Raw genomic sequence first — 20,344 nt, forward strand, 5'->3', positions numbered from 1 at the left:
AAAGGAGCAGGAATAAGATGGGAAGTAAACCCGAGACTAAATGTCCAAGGAAAAACTCCAGAAGAAACTCAAATTTGGAAAAACAGAGGCCAAATGCAGATTTGGGGAACAGTGCTTTCACCAAACGGATGGGAAGAAGGAGCAGTGATCTGCCGAGCATGGATGGCCCTTGGAGCCTGCAAGGAAGCCATAGAAAACTCACAGAGATTGTGCAAACCACTATGGCCAAAGCTTACAAGATTACTGACATGGGTCGAAGACAGAGGAGGACCCTTGCAGATAGTGCCACTAGTAAACCCGAAATTGTGCTTCAGGAACAATGGCACAAGGAAAATGGGAGAAAATCAGAACTGCGGACGAATTTTTGAATCTCTAGGAATGACTCATGCGACTGCAGTGATCATGGATCATTATTGGGCATGTGGATCCAAAGCATACATCAGACTGCCGAAAAACTGGGGAGGCATATGCACAATAGTGAATGTCCACGTTCCAGCACTAGTGATCCCGAAAAATGACTTGAATATTGACAGTTTCCCGAAAACAGATGCTCACCTGAGGAAGAGAAGATCTGTGGAACTGACAACTAGAGTGAAGAGAAAACATTTTTTCTCTGCCAAATCAGAAGAAGCATTATGAACACAAGCTGTTCAGCCTCACCTCATCAGTGTTCGTGACAATCATCATGCCAAGATTCCAAGTTGGAGAAAATACAAAAAATGGTTACAGATAACCAGATGGGAGTTACTGCAAACCATCAACTCAACAATAAAAGGATTCAACGCGATCAAGGAAGAGTTAAGAGCCATACGACTGATGACTCTCCAGAACAGATATGTACTTGACATGATCAAAGCTATGGATGGAGGAGTTTGTGCAAAAATTGGAGAATCATGTTGCACGTTTATACCTTCTCACGACGAGGAAAATGGAACCTTAACAGAAGCCATAGGTATGCTGACAAACCTGCAGAACCAGATGATCAATGAAACCGGCAAAGTTGATGATGACAGCTGGTTTGGATCACTGTTTTCATGGGTTCCACAATGGATGGCAGATGCATTCAAGTTCTTGGGAGCCCTGCTAGTAATATTACTAGGATTTTGTGTTATCAAGATAATAATCTCGCAATGCCAGAAAACTGCAAAGAAAGCCATAGGGAGGAAGATCATGATTGATGTCAAACCAGGATGGAAGCCCAGAGATCTAACTGACGATGAAATAAGAGACTTTGTGAAGGCAAGCGAGCATGCGCCAGAGGGTACAAAGTTTCTTTATCCCAGGAAACGCAGAAATTATGAAGGAAAATTGATCTATTGTAGCCCAAATGGACAATGGCAGCTAATGACATGGAACAAGGACGAACATGTAAAGACGGCAGGAAGCCTGAAATCAGTGATAAAAATATGGACTCCAAGGAGACATTCCTTCAAACCATCATGTACAAACCCACAAGACGAAGAAGAAATGGATACAGAAGAACCAAGTAAGATGAATCCAAAAGAGGAAGCGGAAGTGGTCGATGAACCGACCAGAAGGGGGAAGAGTGGAGAGGGGGGAGTGTAGAGGAGGTCCTGAATGCACTCCAGCCGCCCATTTTGAAGTACCAGGAATGTTCACACTGAGATATGTGACGTATGATGAGCAAATAAACCAGCAGAGAGCTGCATTAGGGCTCTGCCCAGTGCCTATCAGAAGAGCAATACCTATTGAAGTGCGAATAACCTGACAACCATGGGCAGTAAGGTATCCACTGAGAAAACCCTACCAGCAAGTGCGAATAACCTGACAACCATGGGCAGTAAGGTATCCACTGAGAAAACCCTACCAGCAAATGATACGAAATGAAGATTGCTTAAACACTGCTCCAGAAGAAACCCAATAGGCCTTAATTGAAGACGAATGGTGACGTCACGAGGGCCCGGACAGACTCACAGATGAAAGAAACGACAATCAAGAGATGACACACAGAGACGAAACGTCATGAATAAGGACAGCATGAACTTAGAAGGAGAGACGATGTTGAAATATAAAGAAATTTAAACTGTAAAGCAGGATGAAACTATTCAACAAGCTAATGCCTGTACATATGCTTGTAACCGCAAGAAGCTAGGAAAACAGTGCGGCTTGCTATGCTTAGTAGAAGAATAGAGCGGCAGGCGACACCTATACATCTACCTCAACAAAGCACACTATATAAGTGCGAATCCACTTTATACAAAAGCAGAATTAACCCAGGTTACTAAGGGTCAAACAGGACAGGATTCGTAGTCCAGCTAAAACAAGAAAAGAGACGGTGGAATCAAACCAAGAGAGGGAGGCTGACAGTAGCTCTGGAGAATCGAAACTTAAGAACAGAGCAGCCTGCCCTGTGAAGGTTGAGATAAGGAGGCCCAGGCAGGTGGCAAGGCAAATATGAATGAAATGCTCAAATAGAAGGAAAAGCAAGCAGATTCACGGTGTACTAGCACAGGACCAGTAGAGCAAGAAGAGGCACCTACGCCTGGCTGTCTCCCAAACAGAAGATACCATAACTTTTCCTGACAAGAAGCCACAGTTTCGAAGCCAACAACAGCCAACTATTGACACATAGCACTAAAGTACTGATTGATGGAAGGGAGGCTGGGTGAATCTTGGAGCATCCTGCACCTGGGTGACCCTTCTGTGTGCTGCTAATTAAGGCGGAGATGTATGCATGGGGTTGAAGCCAACCCAATCATAGTGGACCAAATAATCTAGAGTCCTTTAGATAGTAGAACCAATGGGACGTTGTACTTTACGTGACGTCTACAAGAGTGGTGTTAGAAGGATGGGCTTAGACGCCCACCTAATGATGTTTATCCAATCCTCACACTCTGTTACCATATACAGATATAGCACCTATATTTAAGTTACCTTTTCCAACCAATAGAATTGCATGACAAACTTTTGAGTGTTACACGTCAATGATGATGAATTTTGAGTATAACTGTTACTGATTGCATGAAGTCGTTGGGAGTTGAAGCGAGACGGGCTATCGCATCACTGTTGATTTCCATGTTTCCCTGTTTTTTTTTTCTTGTCATTAAACTGACTCCCCTTTGCCAAACCATTCAGTTTTCCTTATTGATTGGTGTTGGAATAAAAACCTGCACCCCCATCCACCTCAAGGTGCAGCTATCTTGTCTTAAAGTACTCGAGAGCGAGCTCTGACTCTATGGGCCGGTCAGGGGTCACTCTCTCTCCTGTATACTGGAACTAGCCACTGCAGATACAACGTCAATATGCCCTTCCTGTACATTCACTGCTCTCTTGTATATTCTTGTACATTTTTGTATTTACGCTGTATTTATGCCTGTATTATTCTGCAGACTCTGTATATTATTGTATCTTGTATTTTATTGTATCCTGTATCCTCTGCTTTTATTACTTTCCTTAACTTTGTATATTACTGTAACTATGTACCTAAGAAAAGCACCCAGACACCCCTGGCTTCGGTGCGCTATATAAGCAAATAAAACACACAAGGAAAAGCCTGCATAGTTTAACACAAAACTATGAACTAATTTTGTTATTTGTTGGGAACGTAATGTTTTCTTTTCAATTGTTGACGGGTATCAAATTCTACTATCCATGTGGACTTCAGTATATTCAATTACACCCCAACTTAATTCATTTTCGGTCTGTTTACCTTCTTTGAAGCAAACAACATTATTTGGGATTTTTTTAGGTTAATCTGCAGACTTTGTTAAATTGTAAATCGGCAGAGCTCTTCCAGAATCTGCTTCATACCTTTTACCGTCTGATCGACAATGACAAGGTCCTCAGCATATAGTAAATCTGAAACCTTAATCATTCCAAATTTAGCAGGGCAATGTGCATGCTGTTCTAATCTTCCAATCAACCGAGCCAAATAAAGATTAAATAACAAGGCGGCAAGCAAGCAACCCTGCTTGATGCCCTTATTGATCTCGATTGGTTGGGATAACTGCCCTCCATTATCAAGACGTACTTGCACAGTGTTGTTAGAATGAAGCTTGATTAATATCTCTAACAACCATTTAGGACACTTCATTTCAGACAATAGCTCCCATAACTTGTTACGATCAACACTATCGAAGGCACAGATAAAATCGATAAACGAAAAATACACTGAAGGTTTTGTTTTCTGCTTGCACTAGAAATTATGGCATCTAGCAGCCGAATATTGTACATGGTCCTGGAACCCGCTCTAAAACCAGACTGGAATGGATGCAATAGGTGGTAAGCATTAGCCCAGCCTTGCAAATGATCTAACGCCAAAACTTCCCAAATAGTTTTAAAAAACCCTGCCCGCACCCCGGCCCGCACCCCCTAGCTCCTGCTTCCTGGTCCATGTGAAGTCCCGCCTCCCGAGCCCACCCCGCATCCTGATTGGCCCCCTGCCCGTGTAGTTTTGTGTATAGTGCTCCCTGTGCGTGCCCCAGGCCCCCCTTTCCATCGTGGTGCCCAAGGTGAGTGGAGCCCCTTTCTGAGGCCACCAAAACTGCCCAACTAGTTTAAAAAAACCCTGCCCGCACCCCCGCCCGCACCTCCTTGCCCCGCTTCCTGGTCCGTGTGAAGTCCCACCTCCCGAGCCCGCCCCACGTCCTGATTGGCCCCCTGCCCGTGTAGTTTTGGGTATCGTGCTCCGTGCGTGCCCCTGGCCCCCCTTTCCATCGTGGTGCCCAAGGTGAGTGGAGCCCCTTTCTAATGCCACCAAAACTGCCCAAATAGTTTAAAAAAACCTGCCTGCACCCCTGCCTGCACCCCCGCCCGCACCCCCTTGCTCCCGCTTCCTGGTCCGTGTGAAGTCCCACCTCCTGCTCCCGCCCCGCATCCTGATTGGCCCTGAAGACCTATCACCCAAGCCATCTCTGACCCTCCTAGGGCAGCCCCCCTGCCCGTGCACCCCTCCGACGAAGGGCCCAAGACAAAGGGCAGCTCCAACAAGTAGGCTCCAATTCGTATCTGCAGGTATCCGCAGGAGAAGCAAGAAGCAAAGAACCTGAGGTCAATCTGCACCAACAAAAAGTAAGTGTCGAAGGGTGGGGACTGAAGCAATTACTTCAAACCAGACAACCCTACCATTAAATCCTAAAAGCTCTACTGTTGAGAATTTAGAAGTGTGCCCAATAGCGTGCCCCCCAATTTAGCTGCCTAATATCCTCTCTGTGCAAAGTTGAATTTAGAAGTGTGCCTAATAGCGTGCCCTGGTTGACTTTAGAAAGTGTGCCCAATAGCGTGCTCCCCCAATTTAGCTGCCTAATATCCTCTCAGTACAAAGTTGAATTTAGAAGTGTGCCTAATAGCGTGCCCTGGTTGATTTTATAATAGCCTGCTCTGGTTGACTTTAGAAAGTGTGCCCAATAGCATGCCCCCCAATTTAGCTGCCTAATATCCTCTCAGTGCAAAGTTGAATTTAGAAGTGTGCCTAATAGCCTGCCCTGGTTGACTTTAGAAAGTGTGCCCAATAGCATGCCCTGGTTGCATTTAGAAGTGTGCCTAATATCCTCTCTGTGCAAAGTTGAATTTAGTTGCCTAATATCCTCTCATTGCAAAGTTGAATTTAGAAGTGTACCTAATAGTGTGCCCTGGTTGAATTTAGAAGTGTACCTAATAGCGTGCCTTGGTTGAATTTAGAAGTGTACCTAATAGTCTGCCCTGGTTGACTTTAGGAGTGTACCTAATAGCCTGCCCTGGTTGAGTTTAGAAAGTGTGCCCAATAGCATGCCCCCCCAATTTAGCTGCCTTATATCCTCTCAGTGCAAAGTTGAATTTAGAAGTGTGCCTAATAGCGTGCCCTGGTTGATTTTAGAAGTGTACCTAATAGCCTGCCCTGGTAGACTTTAGAAAGTGTGCCCAATAGCGTGCCCTGGTTGCATTTAGAAGTGTGCCTAATATCCTCTCTGTGCAAAGTAGAATTTAGTTGCCTAATATCCTCTCAGTGCAAAGTTGAATTTAGAAGTATACTTAATAGCGTGCCTTGGTTGAATTTAGAAGTGTACCTAATAGCCTGCCCTGGTTGACTTTAGAAAGTGTGCCCAATAGTGTGCCCCCCCAATTTATCTGCCTAATATCCTCTCAGTGTAAAGTTGAATTTAGAAGTGTGCCTAATAGCGTGCCTTGGTTGAATTTCGAAGGGTGCCTAACATCCGTTCAATGCAAAGTTGAATTTAGAAGTGTGCCTAACATCCTCTCTGTGCAAAGTTGAATATAGTTGCCCAATATCCTCTCTGTGCAAAGTTGAATATAGTTGCCTAATATCCTCTCTGTGCAAAGTTGAATTTAGAAGTGTGCCTAATAGCATGCCTTGGTTGAATTTCGAAGGGTACCTAATATCCTCTCTGTGCAAAGTTTAATTTAGAAGTGTGCCTAATAGCGTGCCCTGGTTGATTTTAGAAGTGCACCTAATAGCCTGCCCTGGTTGACTTTAGAAAGTGTGCCCAATAGCGTGCCCTTGTTGAATTTAGAAGTGTACCTAATAGCGTGCCCTGGTTGACTTTAGAAAGTGTGCCCAATAGCGTGCCCTGGTTGCATTTAGAAGTGTGCCTAATATCCTCTCTGTGCAAAGTTGAATTTAGTTGCCTAATATCCTCTCAGTGCAAAGTTGAATTTAGATGTGTGCCTAATAGCGTGCCTTGGTTGAATTTAGATGTGTGCCTAACATCCTCTGTGTGCAAAGTTGAATTTAGTTGCCTAATATCCTCTCTGTCCAAAGTTGAATTTAGAAGTGTGCCTAGTAGCGTGCCCTGGTCGAATTTAGAAGTGTGCCTAATAGCGTGCCCTGGTTGACTTTAGAAAGTGTGCCCAATAGTGTGCCCTGGTTGAATTTAGAAGTGTAACTAAAAGCGTGCCCTCGTTGACTTTAGAAAGTGTGCCCAATAGTGTGCCCTGGTTGCATTTAGAAGTGTGCCTAATATCCTCTCTTTGCAAAGTTTAATTTAGTTGCCTAATATCCACTTAGTGCAAAGTTGAATTTAGAAGTGTACCTAATAGCATGCCCTGGTTGACTTTAGAAAGTGTGCCCGATAGCGTGCCCCCCCAATTTAGCTGCCTAATATCCTCTCTGTGCAAAGTTGAATTTAGAAGTGTGCCTAATAGCGTGCCTCGGTTGAATTTAGAAGTGTGCCTAGTATCCAATCTGTGCAAAGTGAATTTAGAAGTGTACCTAATATCCTCTCTGGGCAAAGTTGAATTTAGAATTGTGCCGAACAGCGGGCCTTGCTTGAATTTAGAAGTGTTCCTAATAGCGAGCCCTGGTTGAATTTAGAAGTGTGCCTAATATCCACTCTGTGCAAAGTTGAATTTAGAAAGCGTGCCCAATATCGTGCCTGGTTGAATTTAGAAAGTGTGCCCAATAACGTGCCTGGATGAAATTAGAAGTGTGCCCAATAATTCCATCTGACAGTTCCATCTAGAAAGTCTGCCCTATAGCTTATCTGTGTCATAATTACATTTAGAAAGTCCTCCGAAATTACACTTAAAAGTCCGACTAAAAGCATATCTGTGTTGTTGTTACATTCGAAATTCTGCCTAATAGCATACCGGTATCCCAGGTTGCTAGAAGAAAGCCTACCTAATAGCGTAGCTGGGCTGCAGTTGCAACTAGATAGTCTGCCTAATAGCATATTCTATGATCTAGGTACATTTCAAAACTGCCTAAAGGCATATCTGCACCCTAGTTTGCAATTGGAACATTAAAACTTAGAATACGTGAATATTATCACCCTGTTTAGTTGAACCTGGAAACTGTGAATAATCTCAGCCAGTGGTATAGTTGAACTTATAAAGTGCAAATATAAAGCGTAATTTGAATCTGAAACTGTACCTAATAGCAGGTACTGCTGTGATACTGTCAATCATAGAAAGAGTGAACAATCCGGTGTTATAGCTAAAGTGGGATGGTGTGAACAAAATCTTCCAACCCATCTATATCACAGTTACTAACCATGAGTACACTCAATCCACCAAGGTCTTCCGGAAACGACCGCCGTGCACCCCCCCCCTCCAGCCAGCCCGCCCTCACGTCCCCCCTCCCCAAATCATCCCACCCTCCACCACATACCCTACCCATCCCCTTTCCAAACACCAAGCCAGAGGGACACGATGGCGAGCCAACCACCCCAAAACCTCTGCTCCTCCGAACCCCTCCACCAATCAGCCTACTATGATCATACCCGCTCCCCTCTCTAGCCTCCCATGCACACCCAGCCCAACAATCATTCACCCCCCGTTTTTCCCATCAACCCCCACCATCATCCCCCCCGACCACACTCCTGCCCCTCCCTAATAACCGCACGCCTAGCCCTAGCAAGAACAGAATCCTCATCCGTCTCCCTCTCTGACCCCCCTACCCTCTCGAACACACCAATCGCAACAATGACACTAAAGAGAAAACGTACCTGGTCCCCCTCAATCTCTCATCGCCTCCCCTGTCTTGACCCACCACCTCATCCCCCCAATCACCACTCTCCCCCACGCCTCACCCTGCCTGAAACCCCTCTCCCTTGATTTCTCACCGACCTCAACTGAAACTCCTAACCCCCCACACCCCACCTTCAAATCCCCAGTACCAAACCCAATCATCCCAACACACGCGTCCCTCCACTCCCACCCGAAACCCTCCAACTTTTCTGCTCGCCCACTCTTCCCATCGACCACCCCTCCCTTTCTCTAGTTTCTACCCTCTCCCCCCACCCCCATCCCTGCAGCACCGACATCACCCTCATCTACCAAAGTGAATTGCATCCTATTGAATGCCCGATCCGTAGCAAAAAACAGACACAGCATCTTTGACCTCCTCGCCTCTGACAAACCTGACCTGGTCTTCATCACCGAGATCTGGTTCTCTGACGACTTCGCCCCTATCGCCAATGAAGCCCCCCATCCCCGACTACTCCCTCATCCCACTGAACCGTCCCTCCAGAGGAGGAGGAATAGCATTCGCCTTCAAGTCTCACTTCCACGCCTCAATCATCGACAACCAACCTTTCATTCTGTCCTGCGAATGACTCCTCGTTAAACTATCCCTTCCCCTTCTTTCTCCCACAGCTTCCTAATAATCTACCTGGCTATGATAGACAATTCTCAAACAACCTCTGCGACTCTATTGCCACCCTCCAACTAAACCATCCCAACCTCACCCTGCTAAGAGACTTCAACATATGGCTCGACATTCCCACCAACCCTATGACACACTCTCTGGTTGACGGCCTAGACGCGATTAACCTCCAACCCCACATAAACAGCCGACTCACTATAAAGGACACACACTTGATGCCATCTTCAGCTCCCACAACCTGATACATCTAAACCCCCCCCACCCCTATCATCTGGTCCGATCACTTCATTGTTTCTTTCGCCATTCGCTCACCCAACCCGCTTCCCGTACCCAAACCTGAACCTCCGAATCTACCCAAATGCTGGAAGAAACTAATAATCCTTCCTGACCAGCCGACGCACTCCTCCAGTCTCCTCCGCCTACCTGCCTACTCAATAATCAACTAACCCCCGACGCCTTTGACTCATGGCTCAACACCTCGCTAATGCGGCTCACACCCTCTTGCAAACCATCAGCCTGCCATGGCCTTTTCCCTAGATGGTTCATACCTGAATTGAAGACCAGTAAACAACTATGTGAATACCTAGAACTGAAATGGTGGAAAGACAAAACACCCCTGAGCAGATCCACCTTGGCCCGGCACCTTCATCAGTACAAAGCCGAAATCTGGAAAGCAAAAAAAGCCCATTACAACTCCCAAATCCTAAACTGTAAAAACCCCAGCAAAGAACTTCACAATCATCACCGAATTCACCAAACCATCATGCACCACCACCGTCCCGACCCCCTCACAATCGCTGTGAGACTCACTCTCTCTCCACTTTTACACCACAGCTCTCGAAAGAACAAACGCTCTAACCAACAAGCTAGCTCTCTTACACCCGCCAGGCAACCCACCCTCCATATCGGCCAACCCACCGCCTGCAACCACTACCCAACCAACGTTCGACTCCTTTAATCCAATATCAGCTGACCAATTTCTCAAACTTCTCTCTGCCCGCAAACCATCCGGCTCTCCACTGGACCCTTGCCCGGCCACAACCCTCAAAGAAATGTTCGCATCCACCTGCACAGGAGAACACGCAACAACCATCATAAATAACTCCCTTTCCTCTGGAATTTTTCCCGACGCATTCAAAACGGTTCATGTCAAACCTCTAATAAAAAAAACTTCCCTCGACCCTCTTGAGCCCAAAAACTACTGTCGCATCTCAAACACCAGGTTCCTTGCCAAACTCATCGACCGAACCGCCTACTCCCAACTAAATGCCTTTGTCGAAGCCAACAATCTCCTAGACCCCGCTCAATCAGGTTTCAGAGCCTGACACGCAACCGAAACCACCCTAACCTCAATCTGGGATGACCTTAAAAACACGGCAGACTCTGCGGGATGCGCCGCTTTAATCCTTCTTGACCGATCCGCCGCCTTCGACACAATCAACCACTCAATCCTCCTTGACCGCCTCCACTCCCTAGGAATCCCTGGAACCGCTCTCAAATGGATAGCATCCTACCTCAATAATAGGAATCAAATAACGCTACTCTCCACCTATTCCTTCCAAGCACGACCAGTCGGCACAGGAGTTCCACAAGGAGCATGCCTATCAGCCCTCCTGTTCAACCTCTACATGGCCACCCTCCCACGAATAATTCGCTCACACAACATCATGTACTACAACTACGCTGATGACACTCAACTAATTCTAAAACTCCTGAACTCAAAACCCAACTGCCGACCTGACCTCGCTTCCTGCCTCCTCGACATAGATCTCTGGATGACCACAAACCACCTCTTGCTAAACTCCTCTAAAACCGAAATCATGGTATGTGGTAACACCAAACTTCTTCCACACCCACTACCCTGGCCATCTGCCATGGGCAACTCACCGACACCCTCTAATTCAGTAAAAAACCTTGGAGAAACCCTAGACTCTGACCTAACACTCTCGCACCAAGTCAACAACGTCTCAAAGTCCTGCCACTACCACCTTAAAACTCTTAGGCGCATTTTTCCATACCTCTCTTTTCCCAACAGACTCTCTGCGGTCCAATCAATTGTTATATCAAGACTGGACTACGCTACCCCCCTCTACCTCGGAGTCCGTGCATACCAACTGACTAAACAGCAAAGAGTACAAAACGCTGGGTGACCTATAAAACCTTATGCATTTCTCACCGAGCTCTGCATAAAACCGGACCTCAATTTCTTCAAAACAAACTAAAACCCTATCACCCTGGACGTACTCTAAGATCAAGCTCAGCCGGCCTCCTAGTCATACCATAAACAAACTCAGTCAGGTTAGGCGGATCATCATTCTCAGCCTTGGCCCCCACGCTGTGGAACGCACTCCGACCCCACATCCGACTGACTGAAGACCTCATGTCTTTCCGCAAATTACTGAAAACTTGGCTCTTCCCCTAAAACCGACCCCGAACTCAAACTAACTCAAACTGGAGAACAGCATCTCAATGACTTTTGCCCAAATGCTAGATCATAAATAGCAATGCAGCATCAAGATCCGAGCGAGAAATCGAAAACTAATAACCTCTAAGGTTAGCTAAAAAGGACAAACAAAATAGAATGAGTAAAAGGATCAAACCTGCAAAATGGATAAAAAGAATAATTGTACGAGAGCAGTAAAGTGGCTGAAATTAATGAAATGGACGAAATAAATGTAATGGACAAGTGGATCAATGTGGACGAGAGGAATAAACTGGATAACAGCAATTCAACCAACCCTAACTACTAGATCATAAATAACAATAAAACAAATAACAATACAACATCATGATCCAAGCGAGAAATCGAAAACTAATAACCTCTAATGTAAACTAAAAAGGACAAACCGAATAGAATGAGTAAAGTGGATCAAAGCAGTGAAGTAGATAAAAAGAATAAATTGTATGAAAGCAGTAAAGCGGTTAAAATTAATGAAATGGATGAAATGATTGCAATGGACAAAAGGAACAAAATGGACAAAAGGAATAATGTGAAGAGGATGGAAAGATTAATACAGGAGACGGATGAGTACACAGAAAGATGGCATGGAATGTAAGAGTGCATGGTATAAATGGAACGAACAGAATAGATGATTCGAGTACATGAGATGGGTGTAGTGCATGGGACAGACGGAAAGCACGGAACGGATCGAGTGCGTGCGACAAGTGACATGGGCTGAACCGATAATGCAGGATGAATGAACTAAGTGAGTGGAGCGGATGAAGTCAGTGGAGCGGATGAAGTCGGTAGAGCGGATGAAGTTGGTAGAGCGGATGAGTGTGTAGAGCGGACGAGTGCATAGAGCCGACGAGTGCATAGAGCCGACGAGAGCATAGAGCCGACGAGAGCATAGAGCCGGCGAGTGAGTGGAGCGGACGAGTGCGTGGAGCGGAGTGCGTGGAGCGGATGAGTGCGTGGATCGGATGCAGGGTGTTGTGGTGTTGAGCAGATTTAGAGTGTTGTGGTGTTGAGCAGATTAGGGTGTTGTGGTGTTGAGCAGATTAGGGTGTTGTGGTGTTGAACAGATTTAGGGTGTTGTGGTGTTGAGCAGATGTAGGTATGGTGCGGGTACGGAACGGGTGAAGTGGTTGGAAGGAATGGGTGAAGTGGTTGGAAGGGATGGATGAAGTGGTTGGAAGGAACGGGTGAAGTGGTTGGAAGGGACGGGTGAAGTGGTTGGAAGAGACGGGTGAAGTGGTTGGAAGAGACGGGTGAAGTGGTTGGAAGGGACGGTTGAAGTGAATGGAAGGAACGGGCGAAGTGATTGGAAGGAACGGGTGAAATATGTGGATGGAATGGTTGAAGTATGTGGATGGAATAGGTGAAGTATGTGGATGGAATGGGTGAAGTATGTGGATGGAACGGATGAACTGGTGTGGAATGGGTGAAGTACGTGGGTGGAACGGATGAACTGGTGTGGAATGGGTGAAGTATGTGGGTGCAACGGGTAAAGTGGGTGGAACAGGTGAAGTAGGTAAAACGAAAGAAGTGTATGGACGAAACGGGTGGAGTGGTAGAACGGATGCAGTAAGTGGATGGACGGGTGATGTGGTTGGAACCAGTGAAGTGGTTGGAACTGGCGAAGTGGGTGGAACTGGTGAAGTGGGCGGAGCAGGCGCAGTGGATGGAACGTGTAAAATGGGTAGAATCGGTAAAGTGGATGGAACGTGTGAAGATGACGTATGTGGATAGAACGGATGAAACAGGGTGTATGGAACGGGTCAACTATGTATGGATGATGCATGGAGAAAGGCTAACGTGGGTAGAACGAATGAAAGGAGCAGACCGGATGATGAATGGATGACATGCATAGATCGGACGAAGTGCACTGATCAGAAGGAATACATAGAACCGATAGTGTGCATAGAACTAAGCAAGTTCATGCAACGGATGGCATGCACTGAACAGATAGAGGGCACGGAATGGACATTGTACAAAAATGATTAGAGTACGTGGAACAATATGAAGTGCATAAAATGGTGATAGTGCATAAAATGGTTGGAATGCATAAAATGGTTGAGTGCATAAAATGGTTGAGTGCATAAAACGGAGTGAATAGAACGTCTTGGAATACATGGAACGGATCGGAGTGCGTGGAACGGATCGGAGTGCGTGGAACAGATTGGAGTGCGTGGAACAGATCGGAGTGCGTGGAACAGATCGGAGTGCGTGGAACGGATCTGAGTGCATGGGATGGATCGGAGTGCATGGAACGGATCGGAGTGCATGGAACGGATCGGAGTGCATGGAATGGCTTGACTTGCATGGAACGTTTGAAAGAGCATGGAACGGTTTGGAGTGCTTGAAACGGTCGTAATGCATGGAGCAGTCAGAGTACATGGAACGGATAGAGTACATGGAACTATTGGAATGAGCTCGATCTCAAGCACCTATGGTAAACCACCATATCACATCTCCACGCTTACTCTCTTCTTTACACCACCACTCAACTAGAACACAGCGATACTATGACACTATTCGGTATAGCTTTTCTCATACCACCATTGGCCTCATACTCCCCATCACCCTAACTAAACACTGCTGGTTACGCTCCCTCCAGCCTATGCGTTCTCCTCAGGCCTAACGCAGCCAGAATCGGTCTGGATAACAACCTGCCAGAACGAACACATACTCTAGATCTCTCAACCACCGCACCTACCGCTAAGAAACAGCTATCACATGAATGCCCCACCAGCTGCACACATATCCGGTGCGCACACGCACCTTATGACTCTCTCTATTCTCTCTACTGACTTGAACTTCGGTTCCCGAGGGCGTTCAACCTACCAGCGCCTTGAGACCATACCAATGGAACATAAGGCGCTATATAAATGCAAAGTAACATAACATAACATAATACAATGGCGGGTTACATTTTACTGGTCGTATCAAGGGTGTCCGGTCATTTGGTCGACTACAAACTGGTCGACTGCAATTTGGTTGATGCCATTTGGTCGAAAACCAAATGGTCGAATTTTTTTTTTTTTATTGTTATATGTTTTGTGGGTTTTCGTGTGGGAAAAAAAAAATAAAAGAAAAAAAGGGGGTTGGGGGGGACCCCCCCCAAAAAAACCCAAAAAAGGGGTAAAAAAAAATAAATAAACAAAATCGACCATTTGGTTTTCGACCAAATTGATTCGACCAGTTGTCCAGTCGACCAATTGTTTTCGACCAAATGACCTGCAACCCGTATCAAGTATGGACAATAGTCGATAGTTTTCAGGTGCATTTCTCGAGCCGGCCTTATAGACAGGTATTAGAATAGAGGTGGTCCATGTAGAAGGTATTTTCTTATCCTTGCATATCTTTTTACAAAGTTGATATATAATCATGGACCAATTTATAGGATCATGTTTAATAACAAAACATGCCAACCCATTCGGCCCAGGTGCACTCGAGTTTACTAATAATTGCTATGATGTCTTTCCTAGAAAACTGCAAGGGCCATTCCTAAGAAGCATCATTCACCAAAATAGGAGGTGTCTCTTCATACACAGAATGAGTGAGATATTCAGCCCATTGATCTATCGTGTTCAACGGTTGGAGAAGAGTCACCTCTCACTTTATTTAACAATTTCCATATCGAACTAGAGTCACCTTTAAGTAAAGTACTTATCATCTTTTGCCTTTGAGAGTTAATTTTTGCTGCTTTTCTGCGTTTATGCCAGCATCTATATTTGTTATTCAACATTTTCTTTTTTTTTATCTACTCATGCAAAGGGAGACCCAATTTTTTGAAATGCTGAATTTCTTTTCGGTGGTTACACTTCAGAATTAACAGCTCACCAACACAGGATGTATTCACTACCTTCCCCCTTGAAGCGACATTCACGGTGCCACTACTTTCAGCGATTTCAGCAGTAGTTTTCTTGCTCACATTTTCAATTTCATCACCATTCACCCCACCTATGGTAATATCCAATCCCGTCCATAAGTTGATCTGTCTCTAGACGTAGACCGAAGACTAGGTCCCTGTTTCTCTAAGAATTTACAGACACCAATTGTCTTGCACTTATTACTTACTCAAGACAAAAAACTTTGTTAATGATGGTTCAAGGTTCTTTTTCATTTGTTCATGACCAAAGACTAGGTCCCTGTTTCCCTAAGAATTTAAAGACACCAATTGCCTTGCACTTATTACTTACTCAAGACAAAAAACTTTGTTAATGATGGTTCAAGGTTCTTTTTCATTTGTTCATTTCTCTGTATTTGTCAAGTTTTTTGCCACAAATATGTTTGTTTTCTGTTCCTTTCTCAAATGCATTTCTAAAAATGAGAAAATGAATGTATTTTGACGAACGGTGTACCTTAAAAAACACCTATACATCTTCTTGTAAGATCAATTGCATAGAAGATGTTGTGCAGTTACTAGCACTAAGTAATTCTTTTTCCCTAAAAAAGAAAATTAAAAAAATGTTGCAATCCAAGGGCCTCTTTTGCTCATCTTTTTAGAATACCCTCTGACAGTTAGCCAAGTAACAAAGCTGATGTCAAATCCTATTTTGCATGCGAAATAATTACCCTTTACCAAAATGTATAGGTAAAGAGACCTAAAGACAAGTGGCAGGACGCCTCCCTACTCGTTCCATAGAGGCTAAATCACAACTCTGAAGCTTAAACTGGGCTAAAATTGAAGGCAAAGTATGGAAAGAGGCCCTGAATTTACCATTGAGCACCCCTAGCTGGAATTTGCGGTTTGAACTTGGCCTAAAATCGCTAGGGTGTCTAGCTGATTGGAAACTAATCTCACTGTATAGAGAGATTTTAAGCCCTAGACCAAGTTCACTGTATGAGGATATCAAAATGCATCTCGAAATCCAGAATTCTGGGGGGGTTAGAAGAGAAAGTGAAAACTATTCTATCCAAAACGGCATCAGATCTAGACACCTTAATTAGCAATCCCCTAAAGGTAAAGCGAGAACTAGAGCTGTTGCATTGGATTAAAACAATAGCAAAAGTACAGAACTCTATTCCATGTAACACATTCCTGGTAGGGTAAAAAAAGTTAGGTCATCTCCCTCGTTATCTGGTCAAATATCCGGACCATAGGATCAGAAATAATTTCCTAAGGATAAGACTGAATCTTTTGCCCACGGGAGAGATTTTAGAGGCACGTCATCAAGACGAGAAAACAGTTAAGCTCTGTAATATCTGCGCTACTCTGTCGAACCAGTCCCTGAGTCATCTTCTAATGGAGTGCGAAGGGACTTGGACTTTGAAAGGGGACAAATTAAGAAGATTCGTCTCAGGGGAGGAAAGAATTACATCGGATCACCTCTGGCACAGAATTATATCAGGGCATGAAATGCTCCTAACATCAGCAGTGGTAGAAATACTAGGGGCCCTGAATTTTCTTAATTAGATCAACCAAGAAGGGGCCATCAGTTTGGCTGAGAGCAGGATGAAAGCAAGAAAAAAGCAACGTATTTAACGCAGAGAGAATTTGTCCGTTTGTAGGATATTAATGGTGGAAAAGGGACAAGAAGAGAAGTATATAGGAATGGATTATGAATAATAATGATTTTGATAATTGTTTATGAATTTGTTTTAAGTATAATCGAAAGCTTTCTTTTGTTTTAAAGAACTGAATTGTGAAATTTTAAAAGGTTTTGTAAAGGTTTAAACTCTTGCTTGATTAAACCAATTATACATTTTAAAGAAAAGAAAATAAAAGAAATAACAAAGATCAAGGAGGGAATTGTCATCAATTGCTCCTAACGAGTTAGTGGATGTCAAACTAATATTTGCATTTGGCTTGTTATCATGAATTTCCGCTACCGCTAGAGGTAACACATTGTTCGGAGCACATTTCCAAATTCCCTGGTTTAAAAAAGTTTGTAATTTGCCCAGGAGTTTTAACTACTAGAGGTTTACACGTATTAGGTGTAATGTTGGCAGATGTTACATTAGTTTTGGCATTCGTTCCATTGTTCGAAGAAGCCCTTTCTTCCCGATGATACCCCAAGCTTTTGCCATAGGGTTTGGACTGCCGTAGGTGATAATGTTTGCTTTTTGCAATAGCCTTTCCGGGCATGCTGCGATCTCAGAGCCGTTGACACTGGTTTGCTTCTGGAGGCAATCAGCCTTTGACAGCCGTGCTCGCGGCAAAACAGGAAAATACAATCAGGAGCGCGTAGCACTTACCGCAGTTAGCAAGGAGAAGGTGACAAATAAGAGGTGAGGTCACCTCGAAACCGCTGAACACTGACAAACGCTCAGCTGCACACTCCGCTTCATGCTGCGCATGAACGGCTATGCAGAAATAGAGTCAGCTTCACAGTGCAGAGTGTCCATTAGCAGCAAGAGTAGAAAGACTACTTGTGATTAGGCAATCCAAAGAACCAGCGTCTGCCTCCAACACCGACAAACACTCAGCTGCACGCTCCGCGTGAACGGCTATGCAGAAATGGAGTCCGCTTCACAGTGCAGAGTGTCCATTAGCAGCAAGAGTAGAAAGATTACTCGTGATTTGGCGATCCAAAGAACCAGCTTCTGCCTCCAACACTGACAAGCACTCAGCTGCACACTCCGCTGATACCTACCCCTGGCTGTTACATCAGGCTGGCCCTGGAATCCAGCTTGGCCTGTAAATATGGTCTAGACATTTTGGCAGGAGTCATAGATCCAGATTTTAGAGGAGATATTAAAGTTCTGATACAGAACCATGGAGAGGATCCTTTTAAGGTACGGCCTGGGGATACAATTGCCTAGAGAATTCTTGAAAGGGATCTATTTCCACGCATTGAGGAAGAAAATGAAGTGAATGAAACTGAAAGAGGTGAAAGGGGTTTTGGAGAGGCAGATAAAAAAACTGACATCTGCTGAGGCGGTAGAGTGTTGGCCTGTTCCTTTTGGAAGACGTCTTGAAATTCTTGGCATTCTGGCGGTATTTGCAAAATGACAGGGGTTATTGTAGCTAGGCCAATATTTGGATTTCTTGCATAACAGGTTTGTGCACAATCTGGAAAGGTTATACTCTTTGCTCGCCAGTCAATTCGAGGATTATGTGTTTCCAACCAAGGGATTCCTAGAATTACTTGAAATTGCGGAGCCTTGATTACATCAAACACAATTGCCTCCCGATGTCCGTCTTGACCCACAATGTCACTTCAGTAGTGGAGTGTGTTACCGGCCCAGAGGCGATTTTGGTTCCATCCACTGTGGTGATGACTTCCTTACTGGTTTTGGGGCAAAGAGGGAGGTTGATCCTGGAAGCCAATTCACGATCCACATAGTTTCCTATAGCCCCACTATCGATGTATGCCTTAATGGCATGTAACCGCCCAGGCTGCTTCGGATTTTCGAGGACCATTGGCATGATGAAATGCGAGGTCAGAGAGTTAGTTTTTAAGCTCGGCAAGCGGACCCCTACGCTTGTCGGGCGTGGTCGTTTCCCTACTCAGATTCCATCAGGTTCTTATCAGCGACTCCTACCGCCTTCTTAGACGGTTTTATAGTGCAGTCTCGTAAAAAGTGTCCAGAAGCCCCACAATAAAGGCATAATTGCATTTGTCGTCTTCGTTCACGCTCTTTTTGAGTTAAAGGTCCTTTAACCCCTCCAATTTGCATAGGTTCAATAACATCGGCACCCCTGGGGTTAACATGGATTTTGACCAAAACCCGGGTCTCAAACTTGGACCGATCTGCCTTTCTGTTTTGAAGTCTGTGATCTAATTGGACCACCAAATCTATATATTCAGAGCAGTCTTGGGGTGGATTTACGACCTGGGCCAGGACATCCTTAAGTTCTCCACGTAGACCTCGATGGAATAACGTGATTCTTTTATCCTCCGGCCATCCAGTCTCCACAATTAACCTATTGAAGGTCGCGATATAGGCTAAGAGGTCCAAGTTACCCTGTCGTAGGGATAGAAGCTCGTTGTCCAGGGCCTGTCCCTGAGAATGCCGCACAAAAAGTCTTTCCATGCTTGTCTGGAAGGCTTGAAAGTTCTGAAGAATTGGGTCATCTTGAGTAACCAGTGGAACTGACCAATCCGCAGCACTGCCACTGAGATATGATAGTACAAAAGCGACCTTGGTTTGGTCATTAGGGAAGGCCCCAGGTCTGCAGAGGAAGTGCAATCGGCATTGATTCATGAATACGGCGAACCTTTTGGGGTCCCCGGCAAAACGTTCCGGTGGGGCCAGTGGCGTATTTCCACATAGATTAATTTGCACAGGGTTATTTGAAACCACTGGGGCGGAATTACCCCCAGAACCTGGTAAAGGAGTTTGACCAGCCTGACCTTGTAATAGCTGTCTGGCAAGGTCATCAGTTCGTTCTTTAGATACAATTAACTCTCTCCTGAGGGCATTCGTCTCCTGGCAAGCGGAATGAACTTCAGCCCGTAATTCCCCAATAGCTGGGCCAGCTGGTCTGTCTCGGAAGTCTCCATAGCGCCCGGGTGGGAAATTGTAGGTAGGCTTCGCGTTCTGTAACGCTCACCTGATTCCCACGGAGGCGCCGACCTGTTCGGGACTGCTATGACCTCATCTAAGGTGATGCACAGGACTCGGAAGACGGACTGGACCGGACCCCCAAACCTCGCATGTCTGGCCCGTAGAAGAATCCTTCTGTAGATGGAAAAGGGGATTACATGTCTGCTGGATAATGTGTCGGATTCCCCCCCTTCTCCCTCTCACACTCCTTGAACCCCCTCCGCGATTCCCCGTAGAGTCTCACCTTAGAGCCTGAAAGGATGAGCTCTCCATCCTGCTTCCGATGAAGGGGCGCGTTGATTTCCAGTTACTTCACTGGATCTCGGGTTTGGTGAGTATTCACT

Source organism: Ambystoma mexicanum, chromosome 4p, assembly GCF_040938575.1.
Source record: "Ambystoma mexicanum isolate Mex_15411 chromosome 4p, UKY_AmexF1_1, whole genome shotgun sequence".
Lineage (NCBI taxonomy): Eukaryota > Metazoa > Chordata > Amphibia > Caudata > Ambystomatidae > Ambystoma > Ambystoma mexicanum.